General features: G+C 46.3%; 1 long non-coding RNA gene across 2 annotated transcripts in view; it reads right to left on the bottom strand.

Moving 5' to 3' along the window:
• Positions 1-17,415, bottom strand: part of LOC129707925 (uncharacterized) — a 191,510-nt gene that overhangs the window by 149,629 nt on the left and 24,466 nt on the right. For both annotated transcript variants that reach the window (XR_008725254.1, XR_008725255.1), the window contains exon 2: positions 9,028-9,083. This is a non-coding gene — a long non-coding RNA (uncharacterized LOC129707925). The remainder of the gene's footprint in view (positions 1-9,027; positions 9,084-17,415) is intronic.

The following is a 17,415-nucleotide window of genomic DNA, read 5'->3' as shown; positions in this document are numbered from 1 at the left end:
TTTGTCCTGTAAAGGATCTCAGCAATTTGTAAACTGGTCTTGTGCTCTCTCCCATGGAACAAAATAAAAGGTGTGCAAGCAACCATTTTCTCACTCAACAAACAACGCTCGAAACAGCCTTCGTCTGCAGCTGAACACAAATAAGCTCCAGTGTTGAAGTGAAAATTATTATAAACAGAATGACCCCATGTCAGGCAGCATCCGCAGATAGAGAAGCACAGATCATACGTAGTGGCAGCTCCATTTCTGTTTAGTTTTGGCCGGCACAATGGCACAGTGGAAAAGTTGCCACCTCACAGCGCCAGAGACCCGGGTTTGATCCCGACTGTGGGTGCTTATCCACACGGAGTTTGTATGTTCTCCCCGTGACCATGGGTTTTCCCCACGTGCTCCGGTTTCCTCCCACATTCCAAAGATGTGCAGGTTCGAAGGTCAATTGGCTTCTGTAAACAGTGCACGGAGTGTGGGATAGAACTAGTGTACGATCGTTGACCGGCGTGAACTCTGCGTGAACTGGAGGGCCCGTTTCCAGGCTGTATCACTAAAGCAAACTAAACAATGTCACAACTTGTGGAACCTACAGAGCGGGTGCAGTTGTGCAAAGCGGCAAACTTACCGTGCGCAGAAAGTTGCGGAAGGGCGAGAAGTCATCGTCCACGTCAGGATCAGTGACATTGGTGGGCACGAAAAAGGGATGCGATACCTCTGGCAGCCAAGGGGGGGGGGGGAAAGTGTTGGAAGCAGAAAGATTTGAAATGGCCGCGATCTCCGGAGCTAGTCACCAGGTCACTGCTCTTCATACACAAAGCGATCGGACATGGGCACCATTCCCAACTTTACAGCTGATCAAACAGTTGGGAGGGGTGGTAAACTGAGAGGAGAGCAGACTCCCGAGGTGATACAGACATGCTGATGGCATGGGGTGACTAAGTGGAAGATTACATTTAATGCTAAAAATGCAAGTGGTATATTTTGCTTTAGGCAATACAAATAAGTGTCATTCTAAAAGATTAAAAAAATTCTGTAATTCTAAAAAAAATTCTAAAACTGTCAGGTCAAGGCATAGCCTTGCAACTTGTACCATGTAATCCAGTTGAACCCGTGGGACATGCTCACCCTTCATGGGAAGTCTGCTTTGGCGAACCATAGACGGAAGATATCTTTATGAACCAACGGCTGGAAGGCAGCACCGCACTGTGGAATGCGAAGGTCCTGTCAGAGCACTTAAGACGACGTGGCCATCCACTGCAGCCAACAAGTCTCCAGCCGCGATGATTTTTCACACCACTGGACTCTCGACTTCTGCGGCCGAGAGGGTGGGGTTGTTGCCGTGCGACAGCTTCTCCACCTTAAACTCATTCACGCACCGGTTTTCGTGCAGCCATCTCCTCGGACTCGTGAGCCATGTCAGAACTCACCAGAATTGAGGCTGCACAACGCAACATAGTCGTGACCGACGGGCCACCACCAACTTTAAAATGGGAACAAAAACAGATCCGAGGATGCTCGTGCATAGTTCATTCAGGGCAGGGTAGACAAAAAAATATAGAAAGTCAGAGAGTTAGTTTGCAGTGTGGAAATAGGCCCAACTAGACCACACCGACCAACATGCCCCATCTAGACTAGACCCACCTGCCTGCATTTGGCCCATATCCCTCTAAACCTGTCCTGTCTACATTTTTTTTTTTTTAATATATATAAAGTTGTGATTGTAGAGACCCAGAAGACATAAGCTTCAGGGGAGAGGGGGAAAGATTTAATAGGAAGCCAGGGGGCAACCTTTTCATTCAGCGGGCAGTGGATAGATGGAACAAGCTGCCAGACGAGGTTGAAGCAGGTCCTATAACATTTCATAACTTCAAAATCACATTGGAGCAGAAAATTAGGCCATTTGGCCCTTCAGGTCTGCTCCACCATTGGATCATGGCCGATCTATTTTTCCTCTCAACACAATTCTCCCGCTTTCCCCGTGTGACAATGATACCCGCACCAATCAAGAACTTAACAATCGCCGCCTTAAAATACCGAACAACTGTCCCCACGGGCATCTGTGGCGATGAATAACCACCCTCTGGCTAAACAAATTCCTCCTCATCTCTATTCTAAAGGTACATCCTTTGATTTGGAGGCTATGCCCTCTGATCCTGGACGCTACCACTAAAGATAATGAGACATTTGGACAGGTACATGGATAGGAAAGGTTTAAATGGGATATGGGCCAAGCACGGGAAGGTGGTACTTGTGTAGATGGGTCATTCCCCTGTCATCAGTTTGGAGAAGTGTCTCGACCCGTTCTCCAGAGATGCTGATTGTCCCGCTGAGTTACTCCAGCATTTGATGTCGACATTTGATTTAAACAAGCATCTGCAGTTCTTTCCTACACAGTGTGGATGGGGCATCTTGGTTGGCATGGGCAAGTTGGGCCGAAGGGCCCTGTTCATGTATTGTACGACTTAAGGCTATAAGTAGTTGGCAAGGAATCTTTGGAAAAACCATTGGCGAGTCAGATCCTTTCCTCCATCAATCCTCAAGTTAAATTATTATTTATGTTAAAGTTCTGCAAAGTATGGTCTTCAAGTCACTCCTTGTATTTAATATCCCCGGTGCCACATACGAAGAGCTAAATATAACAAAGATCTTGTTCGGTCTTCAGCTTTAATTAGAGCTCCCCCCCCCCCCACCCCACCCCACCCCACGCACATCAGCTTCACCATACACAAACCAAGTCATTAATTCCATGTGCCCATAGCAACACACAAAAACAAACATGGGAAACCTTACATAAAATGATCATTAAAATGTTGGCTCTGCGCACTGTTCGTGACGTGTTAAGATTAGAAAGGGCAGTCTTATTTTTTTTTTTTAAATACAAGGACGAAATTCACCAGGCAAGCAGCGTTAACATTTACCATAACCACCCCAAACTGAAGACATTTTACAGGTTGTTCTACGAGCCTTGGTTGCTGAAATGATGGGGCAGGTCTTTGGTGTCTATTCCTTGGATGGCCAACAGAAGCTCAGGGTTAACTCAAACAAACGTGCGGCACGGTGGCGCAGTGGAAGAGTTGGCGGTGGTGCGCTGGAGACCGGGGTTCAATCCTGACTACGTGTGCTGTCTGTACGGAGTATGCACGTTCTCCTCATGACCTGCCTGGGTTATCTCCGATATCTTTCGTTTCCTCCCACTCTCCAAAGACATACATGTTTGTGGGTTAATTGGCTTGGGTTTGTATACTTGGTATAAATGTAAATTGACCCTGGTGCGTGTAGGCTTGTGTTAAGGTGCAGGGATCGCTGGTCGGTGCGGACTTTAAAAAAAACAAAAAACGATGAGCAGTCATGTGTAGATGGGATTGTATTTACTTTACTTATAAAATTTACTTCAGAGATACAGCACAGAAACAGGTCCCTCCGCCCACGCCAGCCAGCGATCAACCCAAATACTACCCTAAACACACTAGGGAAAATTAAAAAAAAAAAAATTATCTTAGCCAATGAACCTACAAACCTGCACGTCTTTGGAGTGTGGGATGAAACCGGGGCACCTGGAGAAAACCCACGCGGTCACAGGGAGAATGTGCAGACAGTGCCTGCGGTCAGGATCGAACTTGGGGTCTTTGGTGCTGTGAGGATGCAATTATACCGCCCCAACATTTAATAAAATTAAAGATCTAGGCAGAATATAGTGCAGGTTTGGCAGAAGGGCCATGTCCTGCTTCCCTCTTACAATTAAAGGCCAACATACATTCCTCTCGTCTCTTTAAATCAATTACTGCCCGCTGCTACATCCCTGCGTCAGCCCGTGGGCGAACGGCCACTGTCAACAGCACCACTCCTTCATGAGCAAAGGAAGGGATGGAGAGGAATTTTTATTAATCCCTCCCAGAAGAACAAGTTTCATGGGCCGAAATGTCAACTGCTTCACACCAGCCCTCGGGCGAGACTACTTTGTACCGCTTCCATGCGTTAATCACAGTTCAAAACTCACTGAGGGAATGACACGCAATTTAGATTTGGATTGGATGCCTTCACCGACAGACCACCAGCATCGGATTAACAAGGGCGACACATTGCATACTGACTTTCAGATCATTAGCTTTGTTGCCATCTCCACAGGTGCTGCCCGACCCGCTGGTCATTTCCAGCGCTTTGTTTGTGTTTTGTGCAAGCAGATCGTTGCTCTGGGCAGCTTAGCTCGCTCCCGCAGTCACTGCGCAACACAGCAGAGGTTTGGCAGGGGACCAACCATGCAGTCCTCTCCTGAGCAAAAGCAAACAAGAGCAGCCAAGGCTCACACAAAACTGCCCAAGGACCGTTTAGGTCTAAGAGTCCGTCGTGCCTTAAATTGATTAGACATTCCCGACCTCGTGTGTAGGAAAGAACATTTTGTGTCTACCTTCGATGTAAACCAGCATCTGCAGTTCTTTCGGACACAAGTCACTGCAGATGCGGGTTGAAGACACAAAAAGCTGGAGTAACTCAGCGGGACAGGCAGTGTCTCTGGAGAGAAGGAATGGGTGACGTTTCGGGTCGAGACCCTTTTTCAGACCCAGACATCTCTGTAAATTAATCGGATTAATTAAGATTGAAATCCAGGAATGAGACCTACAAGAGTTTGAAGAAGGGTCTCGACACAAAACATCACCCATTGCCTTTCCCCGGAGATGCTGCCTGAACCGCTGAGATACTCCAGCTTTGAGTGTCAATCTTCGGTGTAAACCAGCATCTGCAGTTCCTTCCTGCACAATGGGACTTACAAACTGGACGGGGCAATTCCAGCCTGACCAATAATGAATCATCTCCAACTAAGGGGGCAGCACGGTGGCGCAGCTGTAGAATTGCTGCCTCGTGGTGCCAGAGACCCGGGTTCAATCCCGACTATGTGGCGTTTGTACATTCTCCCTGTGACCGCGTGGGTTTTCTCCTGGTGCCCCGGTTTCCTTCCTAATTCCAAGGATGTGTAGGTTAATTGGCTTGTGTAAATCGCCCCTAGTGTGTATAGGATGCTGAAATGGGACAACATGGACTTAGAGGGCTGAAGGGCCTGTCCGACACCGCATCTCTACACAAAACTAAATGAAGGCGTTCACAAAAATGTACAGTTACCAATAGTACCCCAATCCTCAAGCTGAAACTTTTAACATTTAAATAACATTTAGATAGGTACATGGATAGGATAGGTTTAGAGGGATATGGGCCAAACAGATTCAGATTCAGATTCAATTTTAATTGTCATTGTCAGTGTACAGTACAGAGACAACGAAATGCAAACGCAGACAGGTGGGACTAGTGTAGACGGGACATGGTGATCGGTTTGGGCTGTAGGGCCTGTTTCCACGCTGGAAGACTATGAAAGAAGCATTGCGTCAGTTTTGTCTTCCAGATCTGCTAGTTCATCAAACCATAGCAGACGCAGGAGAATTGAATGTGCAGGGGGGAACTGCGGGTGGATACTGGTTTAAACTGAAAATTGACACAAAAAGCTGGAGTGACTCAGCTGGGCAGACAGCATCTCCGAAGAGAAGGAATGGGTGACGTTTCGGGTCGAGACCCTTGTTCAGACGGAATTGAAGTCTGCTTGAAATCCACTTCAAGTTCAAGCCACGGACCATGTGAGGAGGAGGAAAACAACCTTGTTTTCTGATTTCAAATCCCCAAACCCCCAATGCAGCAAAACATTGCCGTGCTGCCTTCCTTCAATTCCAAGTGTACTGTGAATGCCTTGCCCTGCTACTTGGAACTGGTGCTGAAAAAGCAAACTGCTTCCATTTGCTTTGAATGAAAGTAGAATGAAACATAATAAAAATGCATGTCAATACGAAAAAAATCTGTTCTGCTTCTGAAATACGATCTTGTGGATTAGCACCAAAGTGAATTCACACCATGTAAATTATCTTCTGTGTTGAACTAGATGCAGAGGGGTTGGTGGAAAGATTAGGAACAGTGAACGCAGCAAAACATTGCAGGGTCAACAACTAAGATGCCAGCCAAACAATTAACACGGGCTATGGAGCAAGGAACTGCTGATGCTGGTTTACCAAGGAGAGACAAAATGTTGGAGTAACTCACTAGGTCAGGGCAGCATCTCTGGAGAACATGGATCGGTGATGTTTTGGGTCAGGACCCTTCTTCAGACTGATTTGGGGGGGGGTGACCCAAAGGAAAGAATCACCCATCCATGTTCTCCAGAGATGCTGCCCGACTGAAAAACACTCCCCTTGCCTTCCCTCCAACCTTGCCCCTTCATCCACTAGCCAGTTAACCAGTTCCACCATTGGCAACGAACAAACGTACAAACTCTGCACAGAGAGCACTCACAGTCAGGATTGAACCTGGGTCCCCATCGCTGCGCCATTGCACTACTGGTTATTGTAAATATTGTATTTTCGGAGGAAAGTGCCCAATTTTCTTTTTAAAATGGTGACAAATTAATCGCATGGTGACGGTTCAGATTTTGTGAAATAAAATTAGAACACGTCTCAAAAGTATTTAATATTTTTTACACAGGACATAATAAAATGCTAGAGGGCAGAGTTTTAAGGTGAGAGGGGCAAAGTATAAAGGGCCTGTCCCACTTGGCGATATTTCTCGGGGACTGTCGGCATCATTGACCGATGTATCAGGTCACGGAATAAGTCGAGGCATGACGATGTACTGACGCTCGGCGTTTCCTCAAGTGTCGCAACTTTGTTGTCGCCGCTGGATTTTGAAATGTTCAAAATCTTTCTGTGACCCTGATACGTCAGTCGATGACCCCGGCAGTCGCCGAAAAAAAAAACGCCAAGTGGGACAGGTCCTTAAAGGAGATGTGTGGAGCATGTTTTGTATTTACAACGATGGTGAGTGCCTGGTACATGTTGCCGGGGCGATGGTTGAAGCAGACATGGTCGTGGCATCTTAATCAGGATCAAACCCACGTCTCTGGCGCTGTGAGGCAGCAACCCTGCCGCTGCACCATCGCGGTGCAAATGTAGTTCTTTGGAAAGTGCCCAAGAAATATTGACAAATTTGCTGCACGGTGACAGTTCACAGTTTGTGGAATAAAATTACCATATATTTCTGAAAGGAAAAAATAAAGTGACACAGCCGGCAGAGTTGCTGCCTCACAGCTCCAGAAACCCTGGTTCCCTCCTGACCTCTGGGTGTCTGCGCGGAGTTTGCACGTTCTCCCCGTGACCGCCTGGGTTTCCTCCGGGTGCTCCGGTTTCCTCCCACGCTCCAAAGACGTGCATGTTTGTAAGCTAATGGGCCTCTAAATTGGCCCAAGTGTGTAGGGAATGTATGTGAACATGAGATAACATGGGATTATTGTGAGCGATTGTCGGTGTGGACTTGAAGAGTTAAGTGATAGGAGAAGAATTAGGCCATTCGGCCCATCAAGACTAGGCTTGTATTCACTGGAGTTTAGAAGGATGAGGGGGTCTTATAGAAACATATAAAATTATAAAAGGACTGGACAAGCTAGATGCAGGAAAAATATTCCCAATGTTGGGCGAGTCAAGAATGAAGGGCCACAGACTTAGAATAAAGGGGAGGCCATTTAAGACTGAGGTGAGAAAAAACATTTTCACCCAGAGAGTTGTGAATTTGTGGAATTCCCTGCCACAGAGGGCAGTGGAGGTCAAATCACTGGATGGATTTTGAGAGATAGAGCTCTAGGGGCTAGTGGAATCAAGGGACATGGGGAGAAGGCAGGCACGGGTTATTGATTGGGGATGATCAGCCATGATCACAATGAATGGGGGTGCAGGCTCTAAGGGCCAAATAGCCTCCTCCTGCACCTATTTTCTATGTTTCTAAGTCTACTCCGCCATTCAATCTCGGCTGATCTATCTCTCACTTCTAACCCCATTCTCCTGCCTTCTCCCGATAGCCCTTGACACCCGTACTAGTCAAGAATGTCTCTCTCTCTCTCTCTCTGCCTTTAAAAAAAAAAAAATCCATCGACTTGGCCTCCACTTGACTAGGAGTGGTTTCCATGTTGTGTCTCTAAACAAAAGCATGCGAGCAAGATCTCGACCCAAAACTGAACCGGTGAAATCCAGTACTCTTTTCCACATCACTCTGGAGAGAAACAGAAACAGTCTCTCATTCCTCCCTCCTAACCCATTAATTAAATCCCAGTTTCCATCCATCAGCTTCATGCCTTATTTTTAGAGAGTTTGGCAAGTCGATATTTTTATCTGACCCGACTTGAAGAAACCTCACGAGAGTTGGGGGACTTTGATGCAATTTAGTTATGGCTCAGAATATAGGGCTCGTTCAACTCAAAGATCAGCTCATTGTCACCATTCTCAAATCCAGCATTGGGTGAGAGTCCAAGGTACCCCCAAAGCCCAAGCCATCAACATTTGCCGCATCCCAACATCTGTGCCGTGAATGTGAAACCTTCAGATAGAAATGTCACCTTTGATTTTTTTTCTTTGTGTTATTATGCCACCACTTGATGGGCAACTCAGATCCATAACATTTAAGCAACACCAAACTGGCTTGTAATTATATTAAAATCAACCGCATCTCTCTCTTACAAAAATGAATTGACCCTTCTCGGAGACACACACACACACGGACAAATGTGAAACTCAACTACAAGACTAGGGCATAGTCTCATTCATTTATTTTCGGTTATAATCACCAGGTATTTGTTTCAGTCAATTTTTAGTTTCCTTTCGAATATCATAGTCGACTCTGCCTCAAACAACTTCAGGATACACAACCTCATCAACAACTTGATGGTTAATTCATGCTCTCAAGTTTCAAGCGATGGCTTCATTTCACTTTGGGGAAAATGTCAAAGCGATTATGCCCTTGTTATACAAATCACCGATCATATTCATATATTCATCACCTCTACTAATGTAGTCTCTGTTAATTGACACAAGACTGGAATCATAAGGAAATTCAACCCGACACTTTAATGCACATTAATATACATATTTGGTGCACAGAAATACACAATCCGGAGTGCAACATTCTAGACCCTAAAAATTATCCTTCTAAAGTATTGACAGAAGGAACCACACCCACCTCAGCAAGGCTTCAGAATATGCGACCCTCCAGATCTGTCAAAGCCATATTTGGAGCTATGGGGGAAAAAAAAAAGAAATATAGATTTTAGATTGAGGAAGACAATCACGTGTCTGTTCTGTTGGGTTTGTATCAGGTTCCTCATGGTGGTCAAGTCAGTCAAGTCCTGAAACACGTACTGATCGAGCTGAGAGAATTGGGTTTAGAATCCTAAACTTTAACAGTCTTCCCTCAATTGAGGAAACCGTAGAACTAACCAAATGGAGGTCCTTCCAACCTCTTGTAATTCGGCAAGGACCTGGGATAAAAACATTTTGATCATTTTAGTAGAACACCTCCCTATTTCCTCAATAAAGGTGTTTTACAATGAAGGATTTCATTGTCCTATCTGGGACACATGCCAATAATCTCTCTTGAATCTTGAAGCATGGTACATTGGTTCAGGTCAATAAGTACACTTCCAAGAGTCAAGACAACTCAAATTCCAATGTGTCCAACCAACAAGACATCTTCCATCGGTAACCCACCACCTCAAATCAGTGAAGATCAAGGATACAATGTTTACCTTCAATAGCGTAGGGGACAAAAAATCTCATGGGGCCTCCTGATTATGAGCAGAATTGATTCAGATTCAGATTCAATTGTAATTGTCATTGTCAGTGTACAGTACAGAGACAACAAAATGCATTTAGCATCTCCCTGGAAGAGCGACATAGCAAATGATTTGAATAAATAATAATAAGTGTCCGGGGGGGGGGGGGTGGTGATTGGCAGTCACCGAGGTACGTTGTTGAGTAGAGTGACAGCCGCCGGGAAGAAGCTGTTCCTCGACCTGCTGGTTCGGCAATGGAGAGACCTGTAGCGCCTCCCGGATGGTAGGAGGTTAAACAGTCCATGGTTGGGGTGAGAGCAGTCCTTGGCGATGCTGAGCGCCCTCCGCAGACAACGCTTGCTTTGCACAGACTCAATGGAGGGGAGCGTGGAACCGGTGATCTGTTGGGCAATTTTCACCACCCTCTGCAATGCCTTCCGGTCAGAGACAGAGCAGTTGCATTGTCAGCATTCACTGCGCAAGTAAAACGTCAGACAACCTTGTAACATGCAACAGACTCAGTGGCCAAACTTTCTTCCACCCCGTTAGAGAAAAGATGTTGTCAAACTGGAGAATGTGCAAAGAAGTTTTACGAGGATGTTGCCAAGACTTGAGGGCCTGAGCTACAGGGAGAGGTTGAGCAGGCTAGGACTTTAGCCCTTGGAGCGCAAGAGGTTAAGGGGCGATCTTATAGGTGTATAATATTGCGAGAAGAATAAATAGGGTAGATGCAGAGTCTTACCCCGAGTAGGGGTAAATAGAGAACCAGAGGTCAGAGATCGAGGCGATGGAAGATAAATTGAATGGAAATCCGAGGGGGAACTTATTTTTATTTTCGTTTTAAACACACAAAGGGTGGTAGGTGGAAGGAATGAGCTGGCAGATACGTAGAAGCAGGTGCTATCACAACAATTGGAAAACATTTAGACAGGTATAGGACAGGATAGGTTTAGAGGGATATGGGCAGGCAGGTTGGACTAGTGTAGATGGAGCATGTTGGTCAGCATGGGTAAGTTGGGCTGAAGGGCCTGTTTCCACACCGTACGACTCAAAATAGCTAATCACCAAGCAATAATTTTCAGCCAGTTTAGAAACTAAAAAGATATCACGACAGAATTAGCAGACTTGACACCATAACATCACACTGAACTAACCCCAGACAAACTACGCAAAATATTTGTTCAGACGTGATTGAAGCAGAATTAGGCCATTCGGCCCATCAAGCCAACTCTGCCATTCAATCATGGCCAATCTACCTTTTCCTCTCAACCCCATTCTCTCCATAGCCCCCCCAACACATGTACTAATCAAGAATCTGTCAATCTCTACCTTAAAAATATCCATTGGCAGCCTCCACCCATCTGTGACTATGAATTCCTCAGATTCACCACCCCCCGACTAAAGAAATACCTCATCTCCTTCCTATCGGAACGTCCTATTGTTTGCTTTTGACGCATGCAACCTTCACGGAAGCGACCTGTACAAGGCTATCTGGAAGTTGCAGCAACAGCGCGCCCTTCCCATTACGTCCATGCCCTGGGCAGGCCCTGCAGGACTGGTGGATGGCAAGGGTAATAGATTACAATCCTGGCCCAATGAATCAAGGTAGATGCATCACAAGGACAGAAAAACTACAAAAAAGTTACAAGGCGCTCGAGGCTAGCGATCTTACTGAATGTTAAGATCGGCTCGAGGGACTCCATGGCCTACTTATACTCCTAACTCTCAAGTCAAAAAGGGCAAAATTATCATCAAGTTCAGGCACAGTTTTGAAAGCATAATGAAACGGGCATTGAGAGATAACACGAGGGTGTGAGTGAGTGAGTGTGTGTGTGTGTGTGTGTGTGTGTACGTGTGTGTGTACGTGTGTGTGTACGTGTGTGTGTACGTGTGTGTGTACGTGTGTGTGTACGTGTGTGTGTACGTGTGTGTGTACGTGTGTGTGTACGTGTGTGTACGTGTGTGTACGTGTGTGAGAGAGATAGTGTTAATGTGCGGGGATCGCTGGTCGGCACGGGTTTATATAAGCAATGGTATTTAACGGTCTCAAATGGGCTGAAGGGCCAGTTAGTGCTGCATCGTTCCATGGTGGAGAGCACAAACCAACTTTACACAAGCCATCATACTCTTAAGGGCCTGTCCCACTTTGGCGACTGCCAGGGACTAGTTGTAATGGAATTCCCCTACGACAGCACCTACAGCAACCTATGACACATATACGTCAACCTACGACAGCAAAATTTGTCGACACTTTCGCCTAAATCTTTCCGACGTTGAAAATTTTGCGGCAGTCGCCTGTAGTCGCCCAAAAACAAGTGTGATTGGCCCATAAGGCTCTCATCAAATACTGTCTTTAAATCATTACGGCAGAATTTCACATTACGCATTCTGGGCAAGTGCTTGATCCCTAGAAAACTATTTAGAAAGGACAAACCAGATTGCAATCAACACAAACGGTTACTGTTTGTACTAGTGGAGAGAAGGGCACACCAGGTTCTTTGCTTCCCAAGCCAGATCCAAAAATACAGAGAATTCTGCCTCCGAACAAAAATGATAGAAATTATGGTTTAGTTTAGAGATAAAGCGCGGAAACAGGCCCTTCGGCCCACCAAGTCCGTGCCTACCCCCCCAACACTAGTATTATCCTACACACCAGGGACAAATTTACAATTTTTACCGGAGTCAATTAGCCTACAAACCTGTACTTCTTTCCAGTAAGAGGGGAAACCAGAGCACCTGGAAAAAACCCACACAGGTCACGGGAAGAAAGTACAAACAGCACCCGTAGTCAGGATCGAACACGGGTTCTCTGGCACTGGAAGGCAGCAACTCTACTGCTGCGCCACCGCGGCCCATGTTAGAATTCATTCAACGTTTACTGTTTCTCAGCAAAAGCTACCTTTTATTCACTGTCCTCGATTGCTAAAGGTGGATGAGTCAGTCTTCAGAACTAGAGCAATCCTTTGTTGGAACTTCTCCCAAGGAGATGCTGGGACCATCCAGCCACTGTGGCCCCCACTGCCATTCAATAAGACCACAGATGGTCTTTGTCAACCACATCCCAAGCATTTTTCTTCGTGTACACTCGGGGTCGACACCTCCTCAGGACAGAAAGGATCAAAAGGTCTCGCAATCGAAGATGTCACCTCGTGCCATTTTAATCCTTCAATGGTGCACACCTGATCATCCCAAAGCAGCAGTCCACATCCTCCAAACACACCAGCTTCTCAGCAGCAGGCAACAATAGGAAGTGGTTGACACAAAATGCTGGAGTAACTCAGTGGGACAGGCAGCATCTTTGGAGAGAAGAAATGGGCGACGTTTCAGGTCGAGACCCTACGGCATAGGAAGTGGTTAGCATGCAACTGAAGCTTTCCACTGTACCTCAGAGCACGCGACAATAAACAAAACCACTGCAAGCAATGCCAAAGCCGCAGTGACTGCAGGCAGTTGTGAATGCAACAATTGCCTGCGTGGCTGACAGCACGAAATAGAGCTCTCAACGTCAAGAGGATACACATGGTCTGACTTGTTGGGACAGAAGTGGTAAATGGAATTTAATCTGGACAAGTACAAGCTAATGTATTTGGGGGGGTAGGGAGGTGCGATGAATGATACTATAAATGGGAAGAGCTTGAGAAAAGTGGGCACAGTCCGTTTGGAGTTTGCACGTTCTCTCTGGGGTATCATGAGTTTCCTCCGTACATCCCAAGGATCTGCAATTTAATCGGCCTCTGTAAATTGGCTCTTGGTTCTTGGTCCTCCAAAACATTCCAAATGGAATTTAAACTGGAGGTGGTGAAGGAGGTGAAGGCTCCACTGCTTAGAATAAAGTCGGGTTAAATGAGTGCGAATCAGTGCGAAGTGGGCGGCACGGTTGCGCAGAGGTAGAGTTGCTGCCTCACAGCGCCAGAGACCCCGGTTCCATCCTGACCACGGGTGCTGTCTGTACAGAGTTCGTACGTTCTCCCCGTGACCTGCGTGGGTTTTCTCTGGTATCTCCGGTTTCCACCCAGGCTCCAAAGACGGGCAGGTTTGTTTAGTTTAGAGATACAGCGCGGAAACAGGCTGTTCGGCCCACCGGGTCCGCGCCGACTAGCAATCCCCGCACATTAACGCCATCCCACACCCACTAGGGACGATTTTTTACGTTTACCAAGCCAATTAAGCTACAAACCTGTACGTCTTACGAGTGTGGGAGGAAACTGAAGATCTCCGAGAAAACCCACGCTGGTCACGGGGAGAACGTACAAACTCCGTACGGGCAGCACCCGTAGTCGGGATCGAACTGGAGTCTCTGGAGCTGCATTCGCTGAAAGGCAGCAACTCTACTGCTGCGCCACCGTGATCATGCAAGTTAATTGGCTTGCCATACGTGTAAAATTGTCCCCCAACTAGTGTTACTGTGCAGGGACTGCTGGTCGGTGGAGACTGGGTGGGCTGAAGCCCATTTCTGTGCATCTCTAAACTAAACTAGTATAGGATTAGTGCAAATGGATGGTTGATGGTTAGTGTGGATCTAGGGCCTGTTTCCACACTGTATCTCTATGCAGCTACGAAATCAAAACCTAGTATAAATGATCCATATTTATTGTAGAGTTTATGACACAGATAATACACCTGTATAATTTTACACCGTGACCTCAGGCGAAGTTAAAGACGTTGGAAGCAGAACTTTCATTTGATGCCTTGTTCTCCACATCTGTTATTTTGAATGGGGAATTTTTGGCCACCTCTTCTTGCAAGTGCAAGCTATTTATCTTTCACATTTCAACACACTCCCACCCTTCTCCTTGAAGCAATGATGAAAAAAAGAGGTAACAAAAGCTGCCAACAGCTGCTCAGTTACCCTCTTCAACTTTCGACAGCATTTCGCCCAGAGTCCCAACAGCGATGGCGATGAATGGGATCCAAGGAAGGAGTGGGTTAACATACGATGAGCGCATGTCAGCACTGGGACTGTCCTCGCTGGAGCTGAGAAGGATGAGGGGACCTCACTTGAGACTTCCCGAATAGCGAAAGGATTGGTTACAGCGGATGTGGAGAGAATGTTTCCACTAGTGGGAGATTCTAGGACTAGAGGTCACAGCCTCAGAATTAAAGGATGTTCGTTTAGGAAGACAATGACGAGGAATTTCTTTATTCAGAGGGTGGTGAATCGGTGGAATTCATTGCCACAGAAGACTGGGGAGGAAGTCAATGGATATATTTTTTAAGGCAGAGAAGATAGATTCTTGATTAGTACGGATGTCAGGGGTTATAGGGAGAAGGCAGGAGAATGGGGTTAGGAGGGAGAGATAGATTGGCCTTGATTGAATGTCACTTGATGGGCCGAATGCTATCAATAATGACCTTATGCTTGGAGATATTCTGGAAATGGAGGCCACACAGCCCAATCTGTGAAGAAAACTAGGCAAAGAAGAAGGGTCTCGACCTGAAACGTTACCTATTCCTTCTCTCCAGAGATGCCAAGTTACTGCAGCATGTTGTGTCTATCTTCAGTGCAGTTCCTTCCTACACAAAAGATTGTTCTTGGTATCTTGACCAGAAAAACCAGAGTCCTGCCTTAATGTCAACATCTTCTGCGCTGGGCCTCAAACCAAACACTGCAACTATCCAGTCCAGGACAAGGGGTCACAGTTTAAGGATAAAGGGGAAATCCTTAAGGACCGAGATGGAAAAACATTTTTCACACAGAGATTGGTGAATCTCTGGAACTCTCTGCCACAGAAGGTAGTTGAGGCCAGTTTATTGGCTATATTTAAGAGGGAGTTAGATGTGGCCCTTGTGGCTAAAGGGATCATGGGGTATGGAGAGAAGGCAGGTACAGGATACGTAGTTGGATGATCAGCCACGATCATATCGAATGGCGGTGCAGGCTCGAAGGGCCGAATGGCCTACTCCTGCACCTATTTTCTATGTTTCTATATCTGGAATTAAAACTTCAGAGTTCCATATCTTTCAACAGCAGAAACCCAGAGAAAGGGTCAAACAATGCACACCCCTGGAAAAACACTTTGTTTTGTTTGCAGATAGTTAACTCAATTGAACATCACAATTTCCTGAGTCGTTCTTATAAATATTAATATTCCCATACACCCAGCGATATAAGATCATTTGGAAGCCGATAAGATTTGCACCAAGCTTTTTGCATATTGCATATTTCCTTCTGTCTGTAGTTTTTACTGTATCTCTGCTTCCCCATCACATACCAGTCCTTCCCACATCATCTTGCATTATTACAAAATAGTCTGCACGACAAACAGGTAATTGCCAATTCTCTACCGCCATCCAAATTAAACATGGATTATCGTGGGTGAATTCAAGGGAACGGCAAAGGACGAGGTTGTTTTAATCAGAATTGAAAATGTACACTGCTTGATAAAGGGGTTTGTTTTTCGAGTTGATGCCGTACACCGCCAGAGACCCCGGTTCAACCCCGACAGCAGGCACTATCACATAGCAGAACATTGATCCAAGGGGTTTGTGTTTTAAGCAGCACCATGGCAGATTTAGCGGCTGTGTTTTTCCAGCTAACGTCTCAATAAAAAAAGGGTTCAGTCAACTTAATGGGATTGTTAACATGTGCAAGTCTGTGACGGGGAACTTTAAGCAAGTTTGTGGATTGCGGAGACGTTTCGACGTCAAAGCGAGGAGAAGTTAGATGACTGCAAGACATTTTCCCACAGTTGGCTAAAGGTTGCTTTTCCATGAAGCAACCGCTAGTCAGGCAAGAGTAGAAACAAAGCAGGCACTGGTTGATACCAAAAGAGAGACAAGAAGTGCTGGAGTAACTCAGCGGATCAGACAGCATCTCTGGAGATAAAGGATGGGCGACGTCTCGAGTCAGGACCTTTCTTCAGACTCTGACGATAGTCTGAGGAATGGTGACACCCATCCTTTTTCTCCAGGGATGCTGCTTGACCCACCCAGTTACTCCAGCACCGTATTGTCTATCCTTGGTTACACAAGAACTTGCCTTCACTGAAAGATGCAGGGACAGGAAAGGTTGAGATATGGGCCAAATGCAGGTAAATGACTCTAGCCCACAATAACAACTGGGTCGGCATGGACAGGTTGGGACAAAGGATACCGCACCAGGCCGACAAGTCGAACGTTCTCCAGGATACTGTCATATGGCCAACAATGGAAGTGGTGGGTCTAAATTGTCCCAATCTGAAAATCACCTGTCCCCATTCCTCAGAGATGCTGCCCGTCCCACTGAGTTACTCCAGCATGTTTTATTTTCTAACACAACACCTGCAGTTCCTGGTTTCTACAAGATGGTGGTGTCAGGAACTGTCGGGCAGCAAGTCCTTGCCATTGGATCCCCAAGCAAATGTCTTTTTGAGAACAGCTCACTTTACATCCTATGCAAAGTTACTGGCTCAAAACATTCTCTCTCCTCCCCCACAGTTGGAACAAGGTAGACAGCCAAGTTATCAGAGACCAGCTGGCAGATGCTATTAATGCATAAACAAACACACTATATATATCTATATAAAATCCCAACTGTACGAACACGCAACTCTTCCATTTTGTGACTTGAAAATTCTGCCACTCGCCCTTCATTCTCCCGCCCCCCCCCCACCTTCCTTACGCCCCACCCAGACTCGCATCTAGCTCTCCCCTCCGTCTCCATTCCTGCCTCCAGCTTCACGATTCACAACACTTTCATCCTTTTATCTCACACCTGTCGTTTAACCTTTGTCCACCATTTTGACCGTCAGAACCTGCCAGCACTCGGCTCACCTCGTTCAATTTATCACCTGCCAGACCTTGCCCTACCCCTCCCC

Source organism: Leucoraja erinacea, chromosome 22 (genome assembly GCF_028641065.1).
Source record: "Leucoraja erinacea ecotype New England chromosome 22, Leri_hhj_1, whole genome shotgun sequence".
NCBI lineage: Eukaryota > Metazoa > Chordata > Chondrichthyes > Rajiformes > Rajidae > Leucoraja > Leucoraja erinaceus.
The sequence above is the reverse complement of the archived record's forward strand: the minus strand, read 5'-3'. Positions and strand labels throughout refer to the sequence as shown.